Source organism: Parasteatoda tepidariorum, chromosome 4 (assembly GCF_982258835.1).
Source record: "Parasteatoda tepidariorum strain Cologne lab strain chromosome 4, Ptep-v5.0, whole genome shotgun sequence".
Classification (NCBI taxonomy): domain Eukaryota; kingdom Metazoa; phylum Arthropoda; class Arachnida; order Araneae; family Theridiidae; genus Parasteatoda; species Parasteatoda tepidariorum.
Window position 1 is genome coordinate 65,744,910 of NC_141758.1, and position 25,111 is coordinate 65,770,020.

General features: G+C 29.5%; 1 protein-coding gene and 1 pseudogene across 2 annotated transcripts in view; both read left to right on the plus strand.

The window, feature by feature from the left end:
* Pax (paxillin) overlaps positions 1-25,111 on the plus strand; it is a 114,342-nt gene that overhangs the window by 14,443 nt on the left and 74,788 nt on the right. The window lies entirely within an intron of this gene.
* On the plus strand, positions 15,563-18,470 carry LOC107445660 (secernin-3 pseudogene; annotated as a pseudogene). Its single transcript, XR_015433102.1, has one exon. The product of XR_015433102.1 is annotated as a secernin-3 pseudogene (transcript).

The following is a 25,111-nucleotide window of genomic DNA, read 5'->3' on the forward strand; positions in this document are numbered from 1 at the left end:
CCACCACGTAGGATTTTAGTGGGGTCATGTTGCTCTTCCTTCATTTAGGGCTGTTTTTCGAAGCCTCCCTTGTAGTATGAAATGCTATTTTTACAACTGCTGTGAGTTTGCAACTGTAACTCATGACTGTTAGGTCAAGTTTTGCCTATCTAAAGCCATCGCTGTCTACGCTTATTTTGAAAATGGCGCAAGACGACAATATGGAGAAGAAACGTAGTTTTTTGAAAATAAAAAGCGTTTGTGGTCTAAATTTTTAATATTTAAAAACGTACTCCAATGTTTATTACCTGGGCTTATAAAAATTTGCAAAAACTGAAAATGAGGCAGGGATTATGATAATTTTAATCAATGTGGAAAAATGACGCCAAACGTTTGATAACTTTTAAAATATTTAAATTATTTGTCTGTTCTAAAGCCCAGATAATTCTTTACCGCAAGATTATATATATGCAAGATTATTTATGAGTTATCGACCATGCCATCCTTCATCTATCAAAAGGTACCTCGTGAATGAACTTGAACTAGAGTAGAATACAAAGTGCCTGTCCGCGAAGCGGACAATTGACTTTTTCATCTGTGGTAGTGCCCGTGGGCGCCTGTAATGATGTTGGTAAAAAGATAACCACAGGTGTGCTGTGGATGTCTTGGGTAATGATCGGCATGATGGGAAGATCGCTGTACTACTGCTTGTCGGCTAGCAGGGATCGTAGTAGGTTCATGAGGTCTTGGTCCTTCAGTACTTGCTGCATTTCTTTAAAAAGCAGCAGGAATCTGGTGGCATTGTCCGAAGTTTTTGCTGGCTTGGTTTGTCGTCCTCTGGATTTTCTTTTGGGTCTTGCACCGCAGCCCGAGAAACAGGCTGGGTGCTCACCTAGGCAGTTTACACATTTCGCTGGCTCGCCCCTTGGCTTTGTACAAGTGTACGTGAAATGTGCATGGGCACACTTCATACAGGCGGGTTCAGCTGTGCAGGACTTCTGTGTGTGTCCGAACTTCTGACATCGGAAGCATTGTATTTCGTGGCGCCCGCCACGAAATCTTTCTATCTGTACAGGGGTATCAAGCAGTCTTTTGATGTTGTCGTGAATGAATCAAGTTAGCATGTCTTATATACCAGTGAATTGATGTTTAATTTTCGTAGTGGTAGTTACGCCACATATATATATATATATATATATATATATATATATATATATATATATATATATATATATATATATATATATATATATATATATATATATATATATATATATATATATATTTTGAGTGCTCCTCACACTATTGTATTAATTTATTTAGCTTTGGCTTTATTGATACAATATCAGAAAGCACTCTGTTTTGCGGATATAATCGTGTGGGCTGAAGAAAAGATTATATCCTTTTTTTCCGGTTTTTTAATTAACATTTCATGATTTTTTTTTTTTTTTTTTTTTTTTTTAAATTTTTTTATTATTTTTAATAAACTGTTGTTTGTTATTTTTTACTTATTATTTCCCCCCCATTTTCATATGTCTTTTTTTTTTCTTTGTTTTATTCTTCGTTGAACTTTTCTAATGAGTTCTGTTTACTTGCAGCTTAAGCGCAATAAATGAAACTTATTGTTTTTCTTAACTTTCTTCGTGTTTTCTTGTATTTATTTATATATATATATATATATATATATATATATATAGTTCAAAATCATCGCATTGCTTCAAAATCATCGCATGGCCCTTAAGCTATGGCTTTTTTTTTTTCTCAAGGCGATAGATCTTCGAAAAACAGTGATAAGGTTTTTTTTAAAGGTATTTTACATTTATTGTGATCAAAGGAAATATTGTTTAAATAATTTTTTCGAAACTTTTTCTAAATTAAATGACTAAATTTTGTTCGTTATATTGGAATGAGTGTTTCAATTCGGCGTTTTGACTCAGATCCAGAAGACGCTGGTGTCCCTTGGGTCATTCTCACAAAAACAGTCATTTTCATGTCCCCAGTATATTTTATGTTTGTTTTACAGCTTACGAAAAAAAATAAATCAGGGAAAGTGTCCTTCAGAATGCAAACTAACAAAAGAATAAAAATAAAATTATCAATTTTTATTTTTTATTTATTTTAGGTAATTAAAATATACCAATATGTCATTCCCTCACTTGTCCCCACTGCTGATTTAAAAAAAGAAAAAAATTGTTTCTGAAATAAAATTTTTTTTTTTTACAAATTCGTGTTTTTTATTTCAGAATAGTGAAATATAGAATTCAGAAAATCAATTTTAAATTTAATTTCTGATAAAAATATTAACACAGTACTATTTTAAACTTTGTCCCCAGTGTTTCGCGTCATTCCCTCACAACAATGTTATTATCACCTGCAATCTTCTTAGAATAAAAATATTTTAATAAAAACTTCAGAAGTTAACAACTGGCATCATAGAACAAAATTGCAGTATGTTTCCATCTTCAACTTAAAGAAGCTTTGCTGTGGAATAAATTTGAATGAATCAAACCAGGTAAAATTTTTTACATTTGTCATTCCCTCATGTCATTTTTTAGAGTAAAATAAAATACAACTTCATCGAGAAAGTGGATAATTATATGCTGCTTTCTTGTATGAATATAATTGTATGTGATTGACTTCAGAAATTAATTAGGCCTAACTGTTATTTTTAAATTTTATTGAATTCGTCATTCCCTCACTAGTGTATAAAGTGAGGGAATGATTCAAGATGAGTATATTATCAATTTTTTTTTTTGTTCAATCGTGCCAGCCAATTTTATTTCCCAAACCTGTGAAAACTATTAAATATATAAGACTAAATTATAATAAATATTAGATATACTTAGTATGTTACCATTTTCAATCTTTAGGTAGATGTAACTTAGATAAAAACATGTATTAAAATAAAATATCATTCCCTCACTATTAGTGTCATTCCCTCACTTTTTAAATAGTGAAAATAATTAATTTACTTATTAATTAATTTAAAAAATAAATTAAAACATTAATAAGTTAATTTATTAAATTAATTAATTTATTTATTGAATTAATTAATTAATTATTAATTATTATAAATTAATTAATTATAAATTAATTATTTAAGAATTAATTAATTTAAATATTAAGTATAATTTATAGGATATATACTTTCTTAATAATGCCATTACATATTTCTATTAATATAAAAAGTTTCAGAGCTTTTTTTTCACTTTACTTTTTTGGAATTTTATGAACTGAAAAATGACAGTTTTCGTGAGAATGACCCATATACATTTTTTTTTCTGACACTCTAATTACAAACAAAAATATACTTTGGTATTTTTTAATTATATAAAACAGTCTAATAATTACTAAAAAATTCGGTTAGATTATTGGAATTATATTTGTAATAAAATATAAATTCCAAAAAAAAGTAGTTTGAAAATAGAATTTTTTTTCATTCGTATTCAAAAATCTATCATTAATTGATTTTGTAAAGTAAAGAAATTTCTATGATGAAAAACTGTTTTTCTTAGATCTAAATATAAAAAATTTCAAAAATTTAATGCTAAATAAATGTGCTTAAATATTTATGTAGATGAGGAAATTTTTATAAAATACTAATTTTTTTCGCTTGCGTTTATTTGCTATAACTTTAGTAATATTCAATAACATTAAACATAATTTTTGCAGAATTTAAAATTAACTGCAAAATTATTATTATAAAGTCAAAAATAAATTCGTTGAAAACTGCACAAGATATGAGTATTTAAAACAATCATTAACAATCACAATTACAACAAACAAATTTATGAATATATATCACTTGTGTAGCAGGCAATGGCTCGGTATGGAAGGCGTATTGGGTGGCCAAATAATGTCTACCAATCATCACGCAGTTATGTTTGTTTGTTACATTTGACATTTGATTACATTTGATTGTTATTAATCCCTTGACATACGAGGACGTCTGGGAGACGTCATTTGTTTCTTATATCAAGACAATAATTGACGTGTCTCAGACGTCTTCAACACAGAGATACCAACATGCTCTGACAAGCAAATAAATATTTTAAAGTGGTAGTTTATCAATTGTGATTCTTGGTTTAATACATGCAATTTAGTAGATTTTTATCCACCACTATTTCTAAATAATTCGCAATAATTCACCACTTTATGGTAATTATGTCATGCTATACCTTTTAAAAAGCAAGCAAAAATGGTCAAATATTAGCAAAATTTAGTTGGTAGTTATTTACAGTTTTTTAAATTATTTTGGCGTGTCCGGAAGCGCGAATTGGCAAACCATACCATAGATTATAAAAGGGTTGGCGAAAATTTATATTGGCGTTAAAGGAGCGTTCTCGCAAATCGCCAAACAGCCGTATGCTTATGTTTTTGTTTTGTTTTCGGTATCACTTATCTATCATTCACTGAGTTATATATGGGTGCGACATTTCAGAGTTTCAAGTAAGCTGATCTTCATTAAATTCTTCTGCATTAAATGAAATATAAAGCGTATATTTTTGTTATAGCGCCGACGTAATCGTTGGTCCGGAGCAGTTGGTCCGGATCTGTCAACATTCCCTTGCGAGTTGTTGTTTACAGTGCAATCAAAGATCATTTCTATATCAAGAAATGGTATGTCACGGGGTTAATAATGGACGTTTCATTTATTACACCATTCTACATTGAATCCTTTTGCAATGCTTTGTATAAAGCTATCGCATGCTAGTCACAAAATAATCATCGAAATCCGCTTATTTATGTATGCGATACTTCTTAAACCCCTCCAATTTAAATTATTGCTCAATACCACAATTAGTTCTATCACTCTTGCATTGTTATGGAATTTTATGCATCCTTTTTTTTTATGATTTACTTTTAGCATAGTTTTATGGTGTGGCAAGAACAGGAAATAGGGGTTCCGGACCATGTGTGGAGGTGCTTCTTTCGTTGTTGCTTTTCCGGTCTATAATGAGGCCCCGTGTGCTTGATATACCATTGGATAATAACCAGTGTTATATTTGAATTTACTTATTTGTGCTGCACATACTTTTTTCCATCTCCATCGTGAAGTTATTGATGCACTTCAATATTTTATTGTTCACTTTTGAAAAATCGTTTTTTTTATTAATCTATTTGTTTTTGATGTTTTGAACAAATAATAATTATTTATTAAAGTACTTACTCACAAAATATTTTAAGCTACATTTTTACGAAGAAGTACTTCATTACAGGTAAGAACCAAAGATTTACTATAAAAAATGATATTAGGAAGCTATTATTACAAACATTTTTTAGAAATTTTAAAACTTAGCAAAATAAATTAATGTTTTTATGCTTTTCAGCCTACCATGACATGTTTTTTTTTTTATTTACAGAATACCCTAACACGTTCTTACAGTTAAAAAATTTAACTGATTTTAAAAATTCACTTAACATGTTCTTCTTCTTAATCTGCACTTGATAAATGCTAACGAAAATATATATATGAAAAAAGATCCATTAATGTTCTGTTAACAATAGATGTCTCGCTTGAAAAAATTCAAGGAAAACTGTTAGGTTAAGCTAAAAGGTTTGTATTTTTGATTCATAAATTATTCTGAATACCTCTTAGAAACACCTATATTTTTAATGTATGATTAATTAATGGAAAAAACTACAGTAATTATTATTGAATGAGTTTTTATGAAGATAAATGTCTTATTTTTAAATTAAAATAATGAATACAAATTTTTTTTAATTGTGTAATCCTAATTTTTCATTTTGTGAGACAAGAAATTATTTGATTGCCCTTTGTCCTGATTACAGGTGTTTTTTGACGTTTAACGTTTGATTTACAACTGAAGTCCGAGTCCGGGTTAATGTAGGTTTAGACTTTGATTAATTTTTTAATGAAAGGTTTAGTGGGGTCAATTTTTCTATTTCTTTTTTTTTTTGCAGAATATTATTACGTATAACGATGACATAATGATTTTAATATTCTTCTTTGTCGTCTTTTTTAAAAATTTTTTTAACCTTTATTGCAAAATGCCTTTGTGCAGAAATAACCCATAGCTTGTTGATTAAAAAAAATACACAGCATCCAAGTTGAAAAAAATTTCTCATTAAAATTTCCGAGTAAATGGTTGCTAAAACTCCATCATCAATGTGTCTATTTAACACGTTGAATGCCGAGTTAGTTTTACATGGCTTGCCCGTCTGGCAAAGCGGTAAATAACTATAAACTATAAATTTGCAAATTTGACAGATTTGCTAGTTTTTTAAAAGGTTTAGCATGACTTATCTGAAAAAAGTGGTGAATTATATAAACCTACGAATTGTTTAGAAATAGTGGTGGATAAAAATCTACTAAATTGAATTTATTAAACCAAGAATCACAATTAATAAACTACCACTTGAAAATATTTATTCGCTTTCCGGAGCAAGTTGGCATCTCTGTGTATATATTTAAAACTATTTTTGTGTTTGTTCGAAATTGCATTAATTTCTTCAAACCATTTTAGTAACGATAATAATATAAAAAAATTAAAAATTTACTCGAATTATGTGTTTCTAATAATCTTGACTTTGCCGGTTACCGGTGACCCCCGTGGCGCTACGAATAAACTCAGTACCTATGACCCCCATGGCATTCAGCGTATTAACTGAGAATTCATATCCTAGTTTTGAAAAACTAAAATCATTTTTTCTTTCACAGATACGAATGTTTCGACAATTCTTAGTTTTTTTTATATACATTGCATGTTGTCTTGTAGTACAGTAAAATTACAACTAAGACTTTTGCGATGGAATAACGTGTTTCAACTTTTTTTCTACTTGGATACAATAATTTAAAAAAAAAAAAAAGATTTTTAAAGTATATTTATTCGTAGAAATATGCATTTTACGAAGCAGATTCTTTCATCATATCACTGTCCGAAATATGCAAATGCTCATTACGAAATTGCTCATGCTTTTGTCTCTTTTATAAGTTTCAAATCTAGCTTTCATTTTTAAAAATTTTACAGTGAAAAAAACCCACTCCGTATTTGAAATAAATATAATAAAATCAATCAATTATAATCAAATTAATGAATTATAATACAATAAATATACGAAGTTACCTACAGGTATAAACATAAAATAACATAAAAGTTCTAAATTTTAATACGTGTACTTTTAAAGAATCAGGGCCCATGTGATTTAAGATAGTTTTCATCGTAATAAAAAAAAAAAAATAGTACAGTCAAACCCCGCTATAGTGAACATGGTTTATAATGAACTCCCAGATACGTGAGCGAAATATTCGCTCCCGTGCATTACCATACAATATAATACTTTTTTTTTGTCTTCGACAGATTTTTTTCCTTGATTTTTTGGTAATTTTGAAATTTACACATAGAATACATGTACCGATTTTTTAAAGCCATCTATTCAGTGCAATGTAGCCATAAGTTTTTTTTCTTCTTTGCTTCTTCTATCTCAGTTTCCCATCCTTAAATATTTTGTACTCAAAACGAAGAGTAATAAAATTTAAAGTTAACGCATTTTTGGTTATTACATATTACTTTCAATAATTTTTGTATTTCTTTTTATTGGTCATTTATTTAAATAATGTGTAATAAAAACGAGCAGTTAAAGTTGTTAATTAAAGTTGTTTACAGTACGGATTAATTAGTAAAGTTGTAATTAGTTAAAAGTTGTTTACAGTACGGATATAGTGAAGGTTCATGAAGGTTCACTATAGCGGGGTTTGACTGTATTTAAATTTTTAAAAAAGGAAGTACTTAGGCTTAAAAGTTTTTTTTAAGCATTCTGTTATCAAAACCATGACGCTTCAATGGTTTTGTATGTTAAAGACGTATTTCGCACCTAAGTCTTGAGCGGTATTCAGGAATCGCATTTGCAAACATAAAACCAAGTAAGAACTCCCGACAAGAGAGAATCATAATCTTTAAAAATAAATCGCAAAGTGTTGTCTCTATGAGTCACTTCCTGATTACAATGTGTTACATCCCAGGGCTATATCCCACTTAACACATTTCTTTAAAAACCAGTAGCCCCAGAGATAAACTGCGAAGAATAGGGGAAGATAATTGTGGAATGGTTTCTTTCCCTCGTCTTCTTCATCCGGAGGGATCTATTTTAGGAGTTGACGAATCCCTTATGCGTGGGTCACCCTTTGCTGCCTCTTTCCAAGGCCGAGGGGATAGCCTCTGAATGTCCTCATTTAGTCACTTATTAAATTGGAAGATGGATGTGTTTTGTTTTTCACCCAATAATGTGTTTATTGTTATCGTAAGAACAATGTATTAAGTGGCTGTCCGTAAATTGCATAATCCTTTTTTTATTTTATTTTTCCTAGTTTAGAATCCATTCCCTCTTAACGATTGTGATTTTTTTCTCCTTTTTCCACAATTCTAAAATAGTATTTTTTTCACTGTCTTCGAATTTTTTTTTTTCTTTTTGCAAAAATGGTAGTAACTTGAATGAAAAATCCAGCTAGCTCACCGTAATGTGCGAGCTCCTTTAACAACTTCCCTAGCCTTCTATTAATTTTTTTTATTTTTACAAACAGTCCAAAAATGTAGTGATTTTAATAAAGATTCTTACCCCCACATCGCAAAGTGCGAGATTTTTCAACGATTAACCTTACTTTTGTACCTTTTTTTCCCGCGTTAACAGGTTTCGCTACCTGTTCGCTCTGCTTATTGCATTTCATTCACCCTTAACATCAATATTCTCCAGAAGAAAAAAAATTTTTTATACCAAATTTACAATTATTGTAGGTTTATGTAAGAACATTTAGTGAATTTGACCGTTAACAAGTTTTGAAAAATAATCACCTGTACTTGAAAAAATTTAACCTAAGGAATACAGACTGAGTGACTCAATAAGAGAAGTAATTTTACTTTTTTATTGCTCTTTTTCAAATGTTTTGATTTTTAAAAATCTATTATATATAATTCTCTTACGTGGATCCCAAATTTTGGCTGTATTTCTTTTCCGCCGGTGGCAACGTTTGCTTTGTTTTGTTTACATTTTGAAAACACCAAAGCATTCTGCATTTTAATGTTTCTAATGTAGTGTTTCTGATCTAATATATATAATTCTCTTACGTGGCTACCAAATTATGGCTGAAGTACTTTGTACAACTAAATAAGATTCTTTTCACAACACTTAAATATTTACTTTATTTTCTTCATATATCAGTCGGCAAAGAATTCTGTCAGGTTAAAAAACATTTCGCTAAAAAAATAACGAATTCTAAAAAATAAAAATGCTGTTGCCAGCCATAGAATTTTTTGAAAGTTAAGTTAGCAACATAAATCAAAATGAATCGCAACTAGATCAAAATTATGATACCTGAGCGCTTGACGTAACAAATCTTTCAATTCTATAAGTGTTGTATCGCCGAATGCCAAATTAACAATTGTGTTTTTAAAGAAATTCTATAAAAATTTTAACTAAACAACCTACTTCTACAACTGATTCTTGAAGAACTTGGCTCATTGATTAAAATTATTGTTTTAATTTTACAGTACTAACTTTACTTCTACTTTCATTATTGAATTCTTCTACTTTCATTATTTCCCTCTTTCATTACATTTTACAACTTCATGCTAAATTTGAGAACTTTAAGTTATTTTGTGGTTGAATGCTGACATTTAGAAATGTGTACATAAAAAAGTAATATTTAGAGGTTAAGAGTTTGCCTCAGAAAAATTTGAATTGTTGACATTGAATTTACAATGGAAACAATGGTTTTTGTGAAAAATTGAATTGTATTGTTGACATCAAAACTAAAAATATTGTGCTTCAACTTAACAATACTACCTTAATTTATACTTTAGAATTGACTCGGTGAAATTTGAATTGTTAGAAATTACTTAAACAAAAAGTTTTATTTTAACTGACAAATACTATATTATAATTTTAACTTTTTCTATGACTATACTCCTTTTCTTACTCTTTTCTTTGTTTTTTATAAATTTTATTTTTTTGTGATAAAATAAAAAACTTATAGTTGTTCTGCTTCTGAACAATGATGAAAACACAAAATGATGGGCTTCATCAACAATCAAAAATATATACATTTATTTTACAAATTCCATATTATTAAGGTGGATCCCTTCAGAGAATTAAAAATACAAAATTATCTTCATCAAAGCCGATGCTGGTGGGAAAGACGTTGAAACAAAACTTACAACAGTTACTTTTCTCAACAACTGAAATTTAGAATAGTGTGATTAAGAAAAATATGTGAACTGTTTGCAATTTCCAATTAATATTGAAATGTACAGGTTTAGAATTTTCTACAGTGAAAAGTTTTCGGAACTTCAGTATTCAAAAAAGTATACAAAGCTAGACGTTAAGAACGTATCCAATGAGCGAGCAAAGCGAGCATTGGATTGCGAAGCAATCCGAAATGAACTGCGAAAGCAGTTCCGGGGGTTGGCGAGCGTTAGCGAGCAGGGGGCGAAGCCTCCTAGTTTTAATATAAGTGTTAAGATTTATTATCTGGTAACATGTAAGTTTTCGCTCCCCTCTATCTCTGCCCTCCCTTTTTTGAATCAGACATAGCTTCTAACGTGGTTTAATTTCAATATTTTGAGCTTGTATTATATTGCAAATTTTTTTTTTATTATCTTGAGCTTAGAACAGTAATAGTCATATTTTACTTTATTTTAATGTTCAACTCCGCAACCTTGTAATTTTGAACCAATCTAGAAGACAAGGAAACTCCTGGATCAGTGCACCAGATGTATGATTTGTTATGGGAACATGTTGGACTTTGTGACCCGACGGATTTAACGTGCATCAGTCACCATTTACTGCTCTTCTTTGGCCAGCGGGGATCGAACCCGCGAACTCTTGGATATGGTTACCAGGCTACCAACCAGGCTATCCCGGTTTAGTAATAGTCATATGTGACTGTGGTGCCATTGAACTTTACATTCTAACCAATTCAATAGTTTACGCCCTTTCTCCTATCCGATCTCATTTAAGGATGCCCCTAAATTGTTAAGTTTTCTTTGCGTCTTTCTCTTATTTTTTTTTTTTTTTTTGTATCTTAATTATGTTTTCTAAACTACTTTTTAACTACTTGATAAATACATTAACTTTGGTGCTTCAGAGCCGGAAATGCCCACGCATAATCGGGTAGCTTGGCACGGAGGTCGGGTGATTACTACCATCTGCCCTCTCGCGCATGCGCCAGTATCGTCTTCAGATCATCATTGAGGATGGATCTCAGATCGTCGCCCATAGCTCTAACGCGACGTTACAACCAAACCAGTTATTTTTTTAAAAATATTATTTATTATTTCAAATTAAAATATTCGAGATTGTTTAACATTGTGTGAGAAATCTATATTCATAAAGTGCAAATTTAAAATTATTATATCTCAATTTCAATTTCATTTGTCCATACAGATTTTTTCAAAATTTTTTTTCTTCGTTTTTTTATAAAATATTTTTAAAATCTTTTGTTAATTGTAATGGCATTGCTTAAACGTTTAATTTCGTTTTCTTCGTATATATTTCAACATTTAACTTATTTAAGGTATTTTTAAAATGTATTTGTAACCTAAATGTAATGACAATTATTTTAACGACATGATGTGCAAACGATTAAGAATTCTCAAGTGTGCGCTGATGCCATTCTTATAATTCTAAAGGCATTAAGGTCATTGTCAACTAATGACATTTTTCCTTTCTTTTTCCCGCCTAGATACAATTTAAATGCTAATATCATTAAATGCAATTCTTAGAAATCTTTAGGATTAATTGCAACATCACTTGGTAAAGACATTAAACTAATTGTAATTTTAGTACTTCATATTTGAAAACTGGCAATTAAGAAAGGGTAATCATAGGGTATTGCTTTCAGTTATTTTGATAATTTTTTGAGAATAGTTATCAGTAGTTGTGATACTTTAATAATTAACTGTTATAGATAACTTTCATCAATAGCTAACAGTGTGCATTACAACTCACCATTATTGTTATGGAATAATATGTTTTAAAAACAATTCTAAAGTCGATTCTTAATATTAGCTTTTCCAAATTATTTTAATGAAATGTTTTGAAACTTCATTAAAATCTCCTTCGATTCTTTTGATTTTTATTAATCTGCTTTTTAACTGAGTATTATTGGGAGTGTTTAAAAAAAAAACTTTTAAATTTTCATTCGATTCTTAGTAATTGTTTTCTACGTAGCATTATTGATACGAAATGCTTTGAAACTTTTTAAAATTTCATTTGATTCTTAATTTTTTTTTATGTTTGTTTTGCCTCCATATTTTTGACTTTAATTTATTACAGCCTGTAAAAATTTTGTAAAGTACTTTTCTTTATTTTTTTGCCTCATGTTATAAGGAAGATTTTTCTTGTATTAAGTGTGATATTTATTACTTGACACATTACCGACACCCATTTATATCATCTTAAAATTCGTGTGTTAAGATTTCCTTCCAATAATAATATTCCAAATAATGTATATGTTTTTAACTAAATTAAATAAAATGTTTCTTAAATTTATTTGTTTTTCTGCCATTAAGTTTAAAATGAAAGAAGTCCAGGTGTGTAGATTCTAAAGTCCCTGCTTTCTCCTCACTGGGTCACCATGTCATTTGAAGTGGTATATTTTGGCGACAAACGACAAGAAAACATTCCAGAAATAAAACATCATTATCTCGCCAACAACGGGGGATCAAAGCCAGACACCTCTACGTGTCCTTCAGTTATTGGGATTAAGACATTATTACATCATTATTGTTTTCTCTTCTCAACGTACTTCCTTGTCTTACTTTTATATTAATTTGTGAATGGAAATAAAATATAAGATTTCTGCGCAATCATGTTGTGATTGGAAATAAAATATAAGATTTCTGCGCAATCATGTTGTGATTGGAAATAAAATATAAGATTTCTGCGCAATCATGTTGTGATTGGAAATAAAATATAAGATTTCTGCGCAATCATATTATTGAGTTGTTGGTGGAACGCTGGTACTCATGAACTATTAATTTTTTTAGGCGAGTGATACTGCGTGCATTTTGACTTTTTATTTATATATTTTTTTTATAAAATCAAAATTCTTATTAAGTTCATTAATGGTAATAAGTTATACAGTAGTAAAATGAAAATATTAAATTATCTCTTTTAGTACTAGCAATTAAAAATTACCCATTTAGAATTTATGCGAACATTGAAAATAAAAAACTGGAGTAAGAAATTGTTAATAAAAATTATTCGTATAGTATATTATAGTAATTTAAAAGAGTAGTGCAGTGTTTCCCAAAGTGTGGTAAGCGTACCCCCAGGGGTACGGGAACAGTTCAGCTTGGGTACGCGTTCTTATGCGAAATATCTTGCAATAAACGAAAATGTAAATTTTTTTTATTTAAAAGCATTAAAATTTATGATTGCGTATTTTTCTGTTGGCTAATTTTTGCAGAGTTAACAATAAATAATTAATAGTGTCAACAGCCAGTTGTGGTTTTTAACTTTTGTGCAATTTTTTTACAGTAAAAAATTAATTCATTTTTTTATTAGTGGTACACAGTGTTACGAAAAATTTAGAAAGGGTACACAAAAGTCATAAGTTTGGGAAACACTGGAGTAGTGCATCAAATTCTGCCTCATGTATCTGGGGTAATTCCTGGACAATGCTGCTTTTACCATTATTGCCATATATTACATGATCCCTTTTTATTGTCATATTTATATCACTAGTGGTACTAATTACGTGCAATACTTTAAACCTTTACTGTAAAGTTAACTGTCGCTGTCGCCTTTGATTGCTGAACCTAGAAGTTTATGCATCCCTTCTTTTTCTTTTCTTTAAAAAAAAAAAAAAAAAAAAAAAAAAACTATTTTCTTTTGTTGAGTGTAACATTTACATTTCTTACATACCGTTGACATTAATATCTTTGACATTCATATTTTTCCGTGTGAATAATGTAAACGTTATTAAAATTAAGTTTATTAATACAAAATGCTTTATTAAAATTAGTTTTACGTCATCGAATACGCTTTTAGTTTTAGACTATTTTCTGCAAAAATATAATTATACTTCTTGCTAAAACTTATTCATTTTGGAATATTTTTTGATTATTTTGCATTTTGTTGGGAGGGGAAAGTTTAATTTTCAACCAAAATTTTTAAATTCCCACTTTTTTTCGATAGAACGCAAGAAATTAGCAGTAATGAGGAAAACTCGTCAAAGTTTCACCAGATTACCAGAAGACATGAATCTAGTCTAATTATAATTTATGAATCCTTATTATAACTAATTATAATTTACGGCAGTTATTTATTTTATTAATTATAAATATTACATTTCGTTACAGTAATCAAAAATTGCATAATTTTTATATCTCGTTATCGACGTTTAACTAAAATTTAATGAACGAAAATATGTACTAAAGGGAAATTTATAAAGTGATAATTATAATTCAGTAATCGATTAGGAATAGCTCTGTTTTAATTCACTAATCAATATGTTGCATTGCAAGTTTAATCGAGTTCTTCTTATTTAGAACTGTTCTTATGTTCGTCTTAAAATTTATTCTTAGCGAGTTTATTTTATCTATAGAAGCGCAAAACGCTAGACTCAAAGAATAAGTTTTTTAGGATCGATTGGTTTTTATTTATTTTTTGACGAACGAAAGATTGTATATTAAGCTTCTTCATCCACAATTTAAAAAATTTTTTTTTATTAGTTTTTTTATTATTTTGTTTTAAGTAAAGGGATTTTCTTTTTTGAATTTTATGATAATTTAGAAAAAAACTGATGAACTATGATTTTCAGATAGTGATAAGATTTATTAGGATAAAAATATACATTAAGCAAAAGAGGGGGGATGTCATGTAATCAAAAGAACAGGAAAAGAAAAAAAATGTAAAGAAAGAAATACTCCATTCAATTTAACATTGATAAGAATCAAATGTGAATCAGTAGTTTTTTTTAAGTAGATAAATATGCTTTTTTAATTTCATATAAAAACAATTTCTTAATAACTCAGAATCTATGAGAAATTTAATATTCGAGGAGCACAATATTCAAAATGTATTCAGTCCATTTTTTTAAAACAGTATTTCCATTACTTATCTAAAAATTTAAATTATGAAATTAAAAATTTCATTTTATGAAAATATGTTTAAAATATTTTCCTATCTTAATGGCCATTTTTTTTTCTATTTATAAGGGGGGAAAAAAGGGCAAATTATTAATTGTTATTATCTAAGAAAGTAATTGCATCAAACTAGGGAAATGCTACCAGAATTAAGCAATCCATAACAAATCTGAGTGTTCATTCTTTCTTACAATATTGAATTCGTCGTATTTTTATTTGCGTTAAAATATTTTTCTTGATTAAATTAATTGATTTCTTGATTTTCTTTAAATTTTTGCATTTAATTTGAAGTTTCTAAAGAAATTGTAAAGGATTGTAAATTTGATTAAGCGAATGAAAAAATTTAAATTTCATTGCAAATAATATATAAATTTAGAAAATATTTGTTTAAAAGTAAGTGTCTCTTCCTTATGTATTATCTTCATTTTCCCTTACTTAAAAATAAAGTTGCTAAGCTACGATAGATGGCAGCACGTCATCTAGCATTTTGCGAAAACATCTGATTGCCCGGATTATGCCTTTTGTTTACATTGTTTAAATCCGTCTAATAGGTGTGAATAATTGAGTATCAATCGAATTATACTTGATATATCCTTAAAAAAATAATTTTACTATTAAAATGGATGCAATTTTTACTTCTGGAATTAAAACTCCTCCTAAATCCTGTGATACTTTTGCCGCTTTACCCCCTGGAACTCTCGATGGATGCATTGTTTTTGGTAAAAATTCTGACCGGCCGAATGATGAAGTGCAAGAAGTTGTATACGTACCTGCACAAGATCACACGGATTCTACCAAACTGAAATGCACTTACATTGAAATCGATCAAGTTCCACATACGTATGCTGTAATATTGAGCAAGCCCTCCTGGATGTGGGGGGCAGAGATGGGGGCTAATGAACACGGTGTTTGCATTGGTAATGAGGCAGTATGGACAACACTTAATGATTCAAGCGATGCTGAAAAAAAATTGCTGGGTATGGATCTCTTACGCTTAGGATTGGAACGCTGCAAAAATGCTGCAGATGTTGTGCATACAATTGTCGATTTGATTTATAAATACGGAATGGGAGGTAATTGCTCCAACACTTTACCTAATTTTACGTATCACAATAGTTTTTTGATCGCAGATCCATCTGAAGTATGGGTTTTGGAGTGTGCTGGCAAAATCTGGGCTGCAGAGAAAGTTACCGAAGGAGTGAGGAATATATCAAATGAGTTGTCCATCCGCACGAAAATTGATCTTAAATGTGAAGGTTTGGAGGAATTTGCGAAAAAGAAAGGATTCTGGTGTCCGACTCAAGGCCCGATTGATTTCAAAATGGCTTTTGACACTGACGACAGCGAGAGCCATAGATATAAAGCCGGTAAACGCCTTTTGACAAATTTCTCGCAAAACGGTGCTTTTTCTGCTGGAGAAATGTTTAAGGTCTTACGGGACAGGAATAGTGGTATCTGCATGTCTTCTGGCTCTTTTGTTTCCACCGCCAGTCAAGTATCCGTCCTGAGAAAAACGGAAAGTGGATTGCAGAGCTGTCATTTTTTCACCGCGACTCCCGATCCGAGACGATCGGCTTTCAAACCGTTCTTTTTCGCTGAAGAAGTTGAGTTTACTGATAAAGTAGTTTCTCCAGTTCCTAGCGAAAGTGAAGAAAATGTGGTTTCTGATAGAAAACACGAGTTGTATAAGCTTCACGAGGATGCATGCTTTTCAAGGCGTGATGCAGATGCATTCCGCCTGAAGTTGAAAGAACTGGAAGACAAGTATGTATCTCTTGTTGATGAAATTGTCTCTGGTGCTGTATCAGACACTAATGCTCCTAAAGACATTTTTAAAAGAGCTGTTGAAGAGGAATGCTCTTTATTTAGTGAAAACTAATGTAACATAGTCTATGTTTACAATCTCTTGATAATTTACATCCTTTATAGAAATATAGCTAATATTTCTAAAAAGTTAATGTGTAATATTTGCCAGTCACTATGGAGCAGTATTATAATATTCTGGAACAATATATTTTATTATAGAAATATAGCTTACAATATTCTGCACAAGATTATTATATTCCGATAATATTCTGTAACAAGATTTTTAGTCACTGCAAACGTTCTATGGGCACAATAAAAAACAAAACACACATTAGCTAAATTATTTCCATTCTTAATTTAATGGTGAAGGATTTTATTTTGTTAACTTAATTTATTGTTAAAAAGAGAACCTTAATTAAATATCAAATTGTGTATGCATGCCTATATCTTGAAGCAAAAAGTTTTACTGCATTAAATATTTTCTTTGTGTTTCGGTGATAAATTGTTCTGCAACATGCAAGTCGGATAAGGAATTTTTTCGTTAGCGGCTAGGCCAGTTTTTGTACTTTTATATATGATCAAAGGGTAAAAATGAAAACTTTTTTTAAAAAATCATTTTGTAAGGTTTTAGTTATAACAATGCCAATTTTTAACTGCCATTTCTGATTTAAGGTGATTAGCTTTTAAACCTTTTTTTAAATTTTGCTGTAAATGTGTTAAGTTGATTGATGAGTAGTTTTACAGTTGCTGACGGAAAGTGTGAGCTGTATCTAAGCTTTATGAAGATACATGCTTTTTATATTGTCATGCCCACACATCTCTCCAAATGTTCATTTATTTATTTATTTTTTAAAAAAAGAACCGAGAAATAAGTATGTTTGATGAAATTGTTTCTACTGCTGTATCAGATACCAAAGTGTCTAAAGACATTTCTCAAAGAGGGAGATTTCTGTATCGTGATCTGTGCTAGATTAATCTCCAAACCTTGGCAACTTCCGGCAAATGTATTAGAACATATGTAAAAATTACATCATTAACAGAAATATAAGTAATATTTCTGTTAATTTAAAGTAAAGGTTTAATTTCTTGCATTTGTTGTTAGATATTTATATTTTTTCTAGATTTGCTGGATTTTAAATAATAACTTTCCTGTAAATATGTATAAATTCTTAGTTAAAACTATATGTAAATATGCAGTCTTCGATTTCTATTATTGTTTTGTGAAGAGTTTAATTTTGTTGAAAAGCTTCTTATTTATGTACAATGTTATAACATTCTAAGTAGATAACGCACACTGCTGATATATAATTATTGATGCATATTGTTATTGTAATTTAGGATTATTAAAAAAATTGAAGCAATAACGGTGACTGTTTATAGAAGTAAGAGTTTTAAAAAAAATTATTGAGCATATTAGAATACTCATTAAAACTTCAATGCTACTAAGCTGTTTTACTAATTTTTCATCTACATATTGATCATTCGTTTTTATTATTTATGCTACTTTAATATCTTTTGTTTTGTAAGAGTTAAAAGGTGAAATTAAGCAATTATATTTTCTATTTGTTTTAAAAGTTATTTTGTTGTTTTTATTAGTCTTTTTCTATTTCTACATCGTAGATTTTGTTATTTTAATACTATTAGAATAATAGTATTTTAATACTATAAGTATTAGGGGGACCAGAGAAAATAATGTCGTTGCAACACATTAAATATTCATTTGTCTTAAAAGCCGATTCATTTTTTTCAATGCGGTATTGAAAGGTTGTTGCTAATGAAGGTGAATTCATTATTGATTAAAAATAAAATCTTGATATCTAATATCAAATGCACCAAAGCGACATTGCTTTCCGGTGTCCCTTTTATATTTGAAAAAGGGAGTGTTTTTTTAAAAGTTTTGTTAGTTTTTTTTGGTTAGTTTATTTGTTGTTTGGTTTTATCATTTTAATCCTATAATTTAAGAGAATTTTGTCGAAATATGGTTGTTTTAGAAATTGAAAAGTAATTTCTTACATATAAGTAAATGTTATAAGTTAAGAAATTAGGAAAGCATTAATTTTTTTTTTCTTAATATCAAGTGATTTCATTTATTTACAACTGTAAAATTTTGAATTCATATTTTAGAATTTATACAATATTTCAAATTTATTCAAATAGTATTTTATTAGTTTACATTTCAGCAGATTCAGGCAAATTTTTCTTACATTTCAAAGTAGTATTTAAATGTGGAATATGATTGAAACATATTATGTTTCATAGCTGCCAATTATTTCGGATTTTTCAAAACTTTTTATATTTAATATGATTATGTGACACCCGGTGACATAATCATATTAAATATAAAAAGCAACACATTAAATATTCATTTGTCTTAAAAGCCGATTCATTTTTTTCAATGCGGTATTGAAAGGTTGTTGCTAATGAAGGTGAATTCATTATTGATTAAAAATAAAATCTTGATATCTAATATCAAATGCACCAAAGCGACATTGCTTTCCGGTGTCCCCTTTATATTTGAAAAAGAGAGTGTTTTTTTAAAAGTTTTGTTAGTTTTTTTTGGTTAGTTTATTTGTTGTTTGGTTTTATCATTTTAATCCTATAATTTAAGAGAATTTTGTCGAAATATGGTTGTTTTAGAAATTGAAAAGTAATTTCTTGCATATAAGTAAATGTTATAAGTTAAGAAATTAGGAAAGCATTAAATTTTTTTTTCTTAATATCAAGTGATTTCATTTATTTACAACTGTAAAATTTTGAATTCATATTTTAGAATTTATACAATATTTCAAATTTATTCAAATAGTATTTTATTAGTTTACATTTCAGCAGATTCAGGCAAATTTTTCTTACATTTCAAAGTACTATTTAAATGTGGAATATGATTGAAACATATTATGTTTCATAGCTGCCAATTATTTCGGATTTTTCAGAACTTTTTATATTTAATATGATTATGTGACGCCCGGTGACTGAGTGGTAGCACTTCGCGCTCCCTTGCCACAAGTCCTGGGTTCGATTCTCGGTCCATCAAGGTTGACTCAGCCTTGGGTTGATAAATGCAGTGGGTTGATAAATAAGTACCAAGCATGCTTGGGAACTAAACACTGGGGGTTACGCGTTTGGCTGACCACCTAACCGGAACATCTGCTCCTGCACCCCAGAGCCCTAGATCAAGAAAACTGAGATGGGCACAGTAGGCCTTGACCCTCTATGGGCTATCGCGCCGCTGAGTTTTAGCTTAGTTATGATTACGAAACTTCCACTTTTGTATTTTTTAGAACATATTTTTAACAGGGTATCTCAAAACTCATGGTACATACATTGCGGGTGATAGAAGTCAACTAAACCGGCACAAATCACAATACAATCCATGGTCCGAACACAAGTCGTAACACACTAAAGTGCAGTAAAGTGCACTGTAAGAGAGATGGCTGGTATTTTCGCCATTGTACCATGATCATTTCTTTGATGGTGTGAATGCCTGCATTTTTGTTTTCGGCTGCAATTGTGAGCAATGATGGGAGCACTAAAGAATGCAAACTTTTCTTCTGGGGTCACAGGAAGAGCCTTATCTCCGATTATGGTCCCATAGATTCTGAAGACCTTGTGGCCCTGATGTCCGTAGTTGCTGACACTGTAAGAGAGATGGCTGGTATTTTCGCCATTGTACCATGATCATTTCTTTGATGGTGTGAATGCCTGCATTTATGTTGGCAACTGCAATTGTGAGCAGTTCCTGTGGTGAGGGACCTAGTGTTTAATTTCATTTTATTGAATATTGGTTTCTTTTCATTCCAACTCTGTCTTGTTTCCTATCATTTTGTGACACAACATGTTTTGTGCTTTAGTGCTTTACAATTTACTTTCTGACTGTGGATTGTAAGGAGATTTGTGCTTGTCTAGTTGTCTTCTAACACCTCTTAACCTATGTACCATAAGTTTTCGGACACACTGTATATTTGGAACATTAAAATGTTATATATATATTTATATACATAATGAAAAACATTGCATCTTTATCAATGAAGACATATAAATACATATTTTGTAAAGTAATGATGGAATTTATTGTTAAAGCTTTTGATTTTCATTGATCTATAAATTTAATTTGTATAAAAGTTATAATGCAAATTATTACTATTAAAGTAAGTATCGCTCTATACTAAAAGAAAATCACAAGTCATGCAACCGCTGTTTTGAGTGGTCAAGACTTGACTTAAAATTTTATTTTTCTACGAATAAAATAGAAGACTTAGCAATATGAAATTTCAAAGATTTGTTGAAAAATGTTCAGGGAATACAACAGACTAAAAAGGATATTTAACATTTGATAATTAGTTCGAGAATTATTATTTGTACATTTTTGTAGCAATATGTACTATGCGAGCTGCTCTGTAACCCACAGAAATGCAACTACAGTGTTGAAATTATACATGCTGAAAGAGCCATTTTTATTTAGATAATGTTTTTTTTTTTTTTTTTTTTTTTTTAAATTCCAATTTTTTCGAAATTTTTTGCAATTTAAAGCAGGGTTGGCAAGTTTTTGACACATGACGGTTTTTACCGGTTTATACCATGGTTTTTACCGTCATGTCAAAAACCCCTCTGTCAAAAATGTCAAAAACCCATAGTTTTGAGAAAACTGTATTTTAATTTGAGTTTAACTGCTTATGATTTAAAATTAATTCATTTTTGGGCAATAAAATTAGAAAAAAAGTAGCCAAAAGATATTTAAGAACAGATTTTTGCATTTTCCCAACATGATTATATCAAATCATACTATTTGAAGTAAAATATTAGGATACTAAACAAAATTTTCAACATTTCCAAGCATCATTTTGTTTGGCATATTGCATTACTGAAGAATGTCAAGTCATTCCTGACTTAGAGTTTGTTAGTAGTTACAAGTTTTGAAAGTTTTGTTTAGCTTATTTCTAATATTTAAGAAATGCCAAATTTTAAATTCTTCTCTTTAGTTCTTGAATTTATTAATAGTTCCAAGTTTTTTTGTTTGTTTGTTTGTTTATTTCTAACAATTAAGAAGTGCAAAATTTTTAATCCTTTGCAAATCAAGCTATAATGATAAAAGTTAAGTATCACTATTTTCAATAAGTATATTACGATATTTCTGTATGAATGTATATCCTTCTATAAGAATACATGTATATAGTTGCAAAATTAATAGCAATTGTTTACAACATTCATTTATAAAGGCAATTAAGTGAAAATAATATATTGTCCGCTATATGCCGTAAATTAAAGAAAACAGTAGGTTTTTGACAGTTTTCACCGGTAAAAACACGGTTTTTACCACTGTCATGTCAAAAACCAGTTTTTGACGGCAAAAACCCAACCCTGATTTAAAGCGTTTTTTTTTTTTTTTTTTTTAACAAATTTTTTCTCACTCTTTTTGTTTTAAATAATTACTATCAATCCATTGTTGTAGGAAATTTTATTTGTCTCAATTGTGATCTTTATTTTATAAGCTTTCACTTGAGTTTATATTGAAGTTTTAAAAAAATATTAAAAACAATTTGCAATTTTAACTGTTATTATGATATAAGGCTATTGTTAGTAAATTACTATACTGTATAAAATCACTTCTGTTTGTTAATAAAATTACTTTTAAATAAATACACAAGTGGGCGACCTTTATGCTAAAATACAAACTAAGGTAAACAACGTTAAAGAGCACAAAAATATTATTAAAAGCAGACAGCTGTTTCGGATGCTCAAAGGGCAACCTTCATCAGTGCTACAGAAAGAAATGAGAGAAAATAGGGTAAATATTCGTCGTCATCCTTTCACCCTTCCCTCCTATTGGCCGTTGCTCTAACCCCCTTGTGACGTCACCTTTCTCTATATATTTACCCTATTTTCTCTCATTTCTTTCTGTTGCACTGATGAAGGTTGCCCTTTGAGCATCCGAAACAGCTGTCTGCTTTTAATAATATTTTTGTGCTCTTAAAATTACTTTTAATTTATTTCTGAATTCATATTTTAAATTTTTTTTCATTTGCAGTTGATTATTTTTCGAATCCAAATTTTTGTTCTTTTCGTTATGTTTAACATCTCAATAGAATGTTCTTACAATCATATACTTTTAACAAAATGATCTTTTTTTTTTTTTTTAAATAATTGATTTTTCAGATATAAACAATCTTGGTGGTTGGTGAGCGGAGCCTCCTAGTTTAAATACTTCTTCCGTAGTAATCAGTTTAAGACTTAATTAATTTTTAAGAACTTTTAATTTTTAAATTAGTTAAAAAAAACATATGTTTCTATTTTTTTTTTTTTTATTGCAAAAACTTTCAACTTTTTATTTCTGTGATGTGTTGCACCTATCTAAATAAAAGCTAAATTTTCCTTTCCATTCCGAATTATAAATTTATAAATAAAATTAGCACAGTGATACAATTTGGTCATTGCGTCAATTTCAAATGGAAAATATTGCCGTCAGTTTAAATAAGAATTTTAAAATTTTCTGTGTGTTTTTTATTTTTATATTGTACAATAGTTAGCATAAAATTTGTATTGTTTCGTTAAATCTCAGGAGTCTATATATGTATGTAAGTTAAGAATCCGTGGTTAAATGTAATAAATTTTATCAATTTCAGACATGCATAATTTTGATATTAAGCACATTTTTCTTCAATAATAAGTTTTATTTATGTTAAAAGAGTTCTTTTTTTTATTGAAAAACGTGAATCTTGAAACTATCGAAGTATATTGAAAAACCATTTGAATAAGTTAAGCCCCCGGGCCGCTGTAGGAAAATTATTTCCATTTCATTTATTGTGGTGTATTTCTCTCGGGTTTGTGCGACTTTTATTGGACGAGAGGTTAACCTGGAGTTAAGGTGCGCCACCTAAAACAGCGCCAATACCACGTATGTAATTGTATTTTATTTTGAAGGTATGTTTAAATACAATTATATTAAAATTATTAAAGCAAAACAACTTAAAATATAAGCAATTAACGCCCCTCCCCTCAGTGGGTCGCGGTAAAATTATTAAACTTGCCTGGTTCGCGGCTATATAAAGGTTGGGGGGCATGGGGTTATAGTACGACATTGTACAGGTGCCCGTCTAGGTTTTCCTGAGAGGTACCTATTTTGTGAAAATTTAGACTTAATTTGTGAAAATTAAAAAATTATATTAAAAAATATGGATGTATCGTTTCGTGCAGGATACAAAAATAAAATTTTAAGAAAAAGTATTTTGTGAAACTATCGTTTTTCCTAAAGTTGAATTTGTGAAGGTACCGCTAAACGGTAGTAAATTTGGCCTATACAGACCCCTGTTGTAGTAATATTATTGTTTTAGAATGCAGTTGTAGTCATTTAATACTTTCGTCTCTTATTGAATTTTGTCCCATTAAAATGTTTCTCAGAACAACAGTGATCCAATTACGTAACTTTTTTTCAGTTTATTTTTTAAAATTTTTCAACAAAATTTTGTAATTTGTTTCTTTAGCAAACAGAACTAACCGCAATAGAGATTTTATAAACTGCACGTTGCCAAACTTTAATTTGTTCAGTTCAATTTATTCTTTTACTTCATCTCTAATGAATTTAAAAGGGCTCTTCCGAAAAATGCGAAATTTCCGCCTTTGCCACTTCTGGTGAAAAGAAACGAAAACAACTGACTTCTTTTAAGAAAACGAAAAGAAAGAAAGGAAATTTTTTTAACTCTATCTCACACTTAATGTGTATATAGTCACTTCCTCTTTTCGTCATCGGTCTATGATAGGATGGACTTTCCGTACTCAGAAAAATTGTGACATTGGAATGTTATCAGTCAACACTTGATCCATATTTTAATCACGCGCCTTCATTATTCCGCAAATCGTTACTTAAGATTTTCTACTGTACATATTAGTGTATAGAGATTATGGAGGATACACGCGCTGAGGAAAGTGACAAGACTGTGGCTGTTAGTAGTTGATTCGAATTCTACAATAATTCGACAATAATTACACAAATTGTAATAATAAAAAGGATTTTATTTCATTGTGGTTCAGTGGTTAAATCCAAACTGAAACTTAAGAAGTGAAGAAAAAATAATAAGAAAATTGTTTGCGCTCAGCGCCATCTGTTATCATAAATCCTCAACACTCCCCACTTGAACTCCTCCGAGTTCACTAAAATTTTAAACATAAAAATTAGACAAAAATAGCATAAACATATTTAAAAAAAATAACATTTAAATGCAAATAAA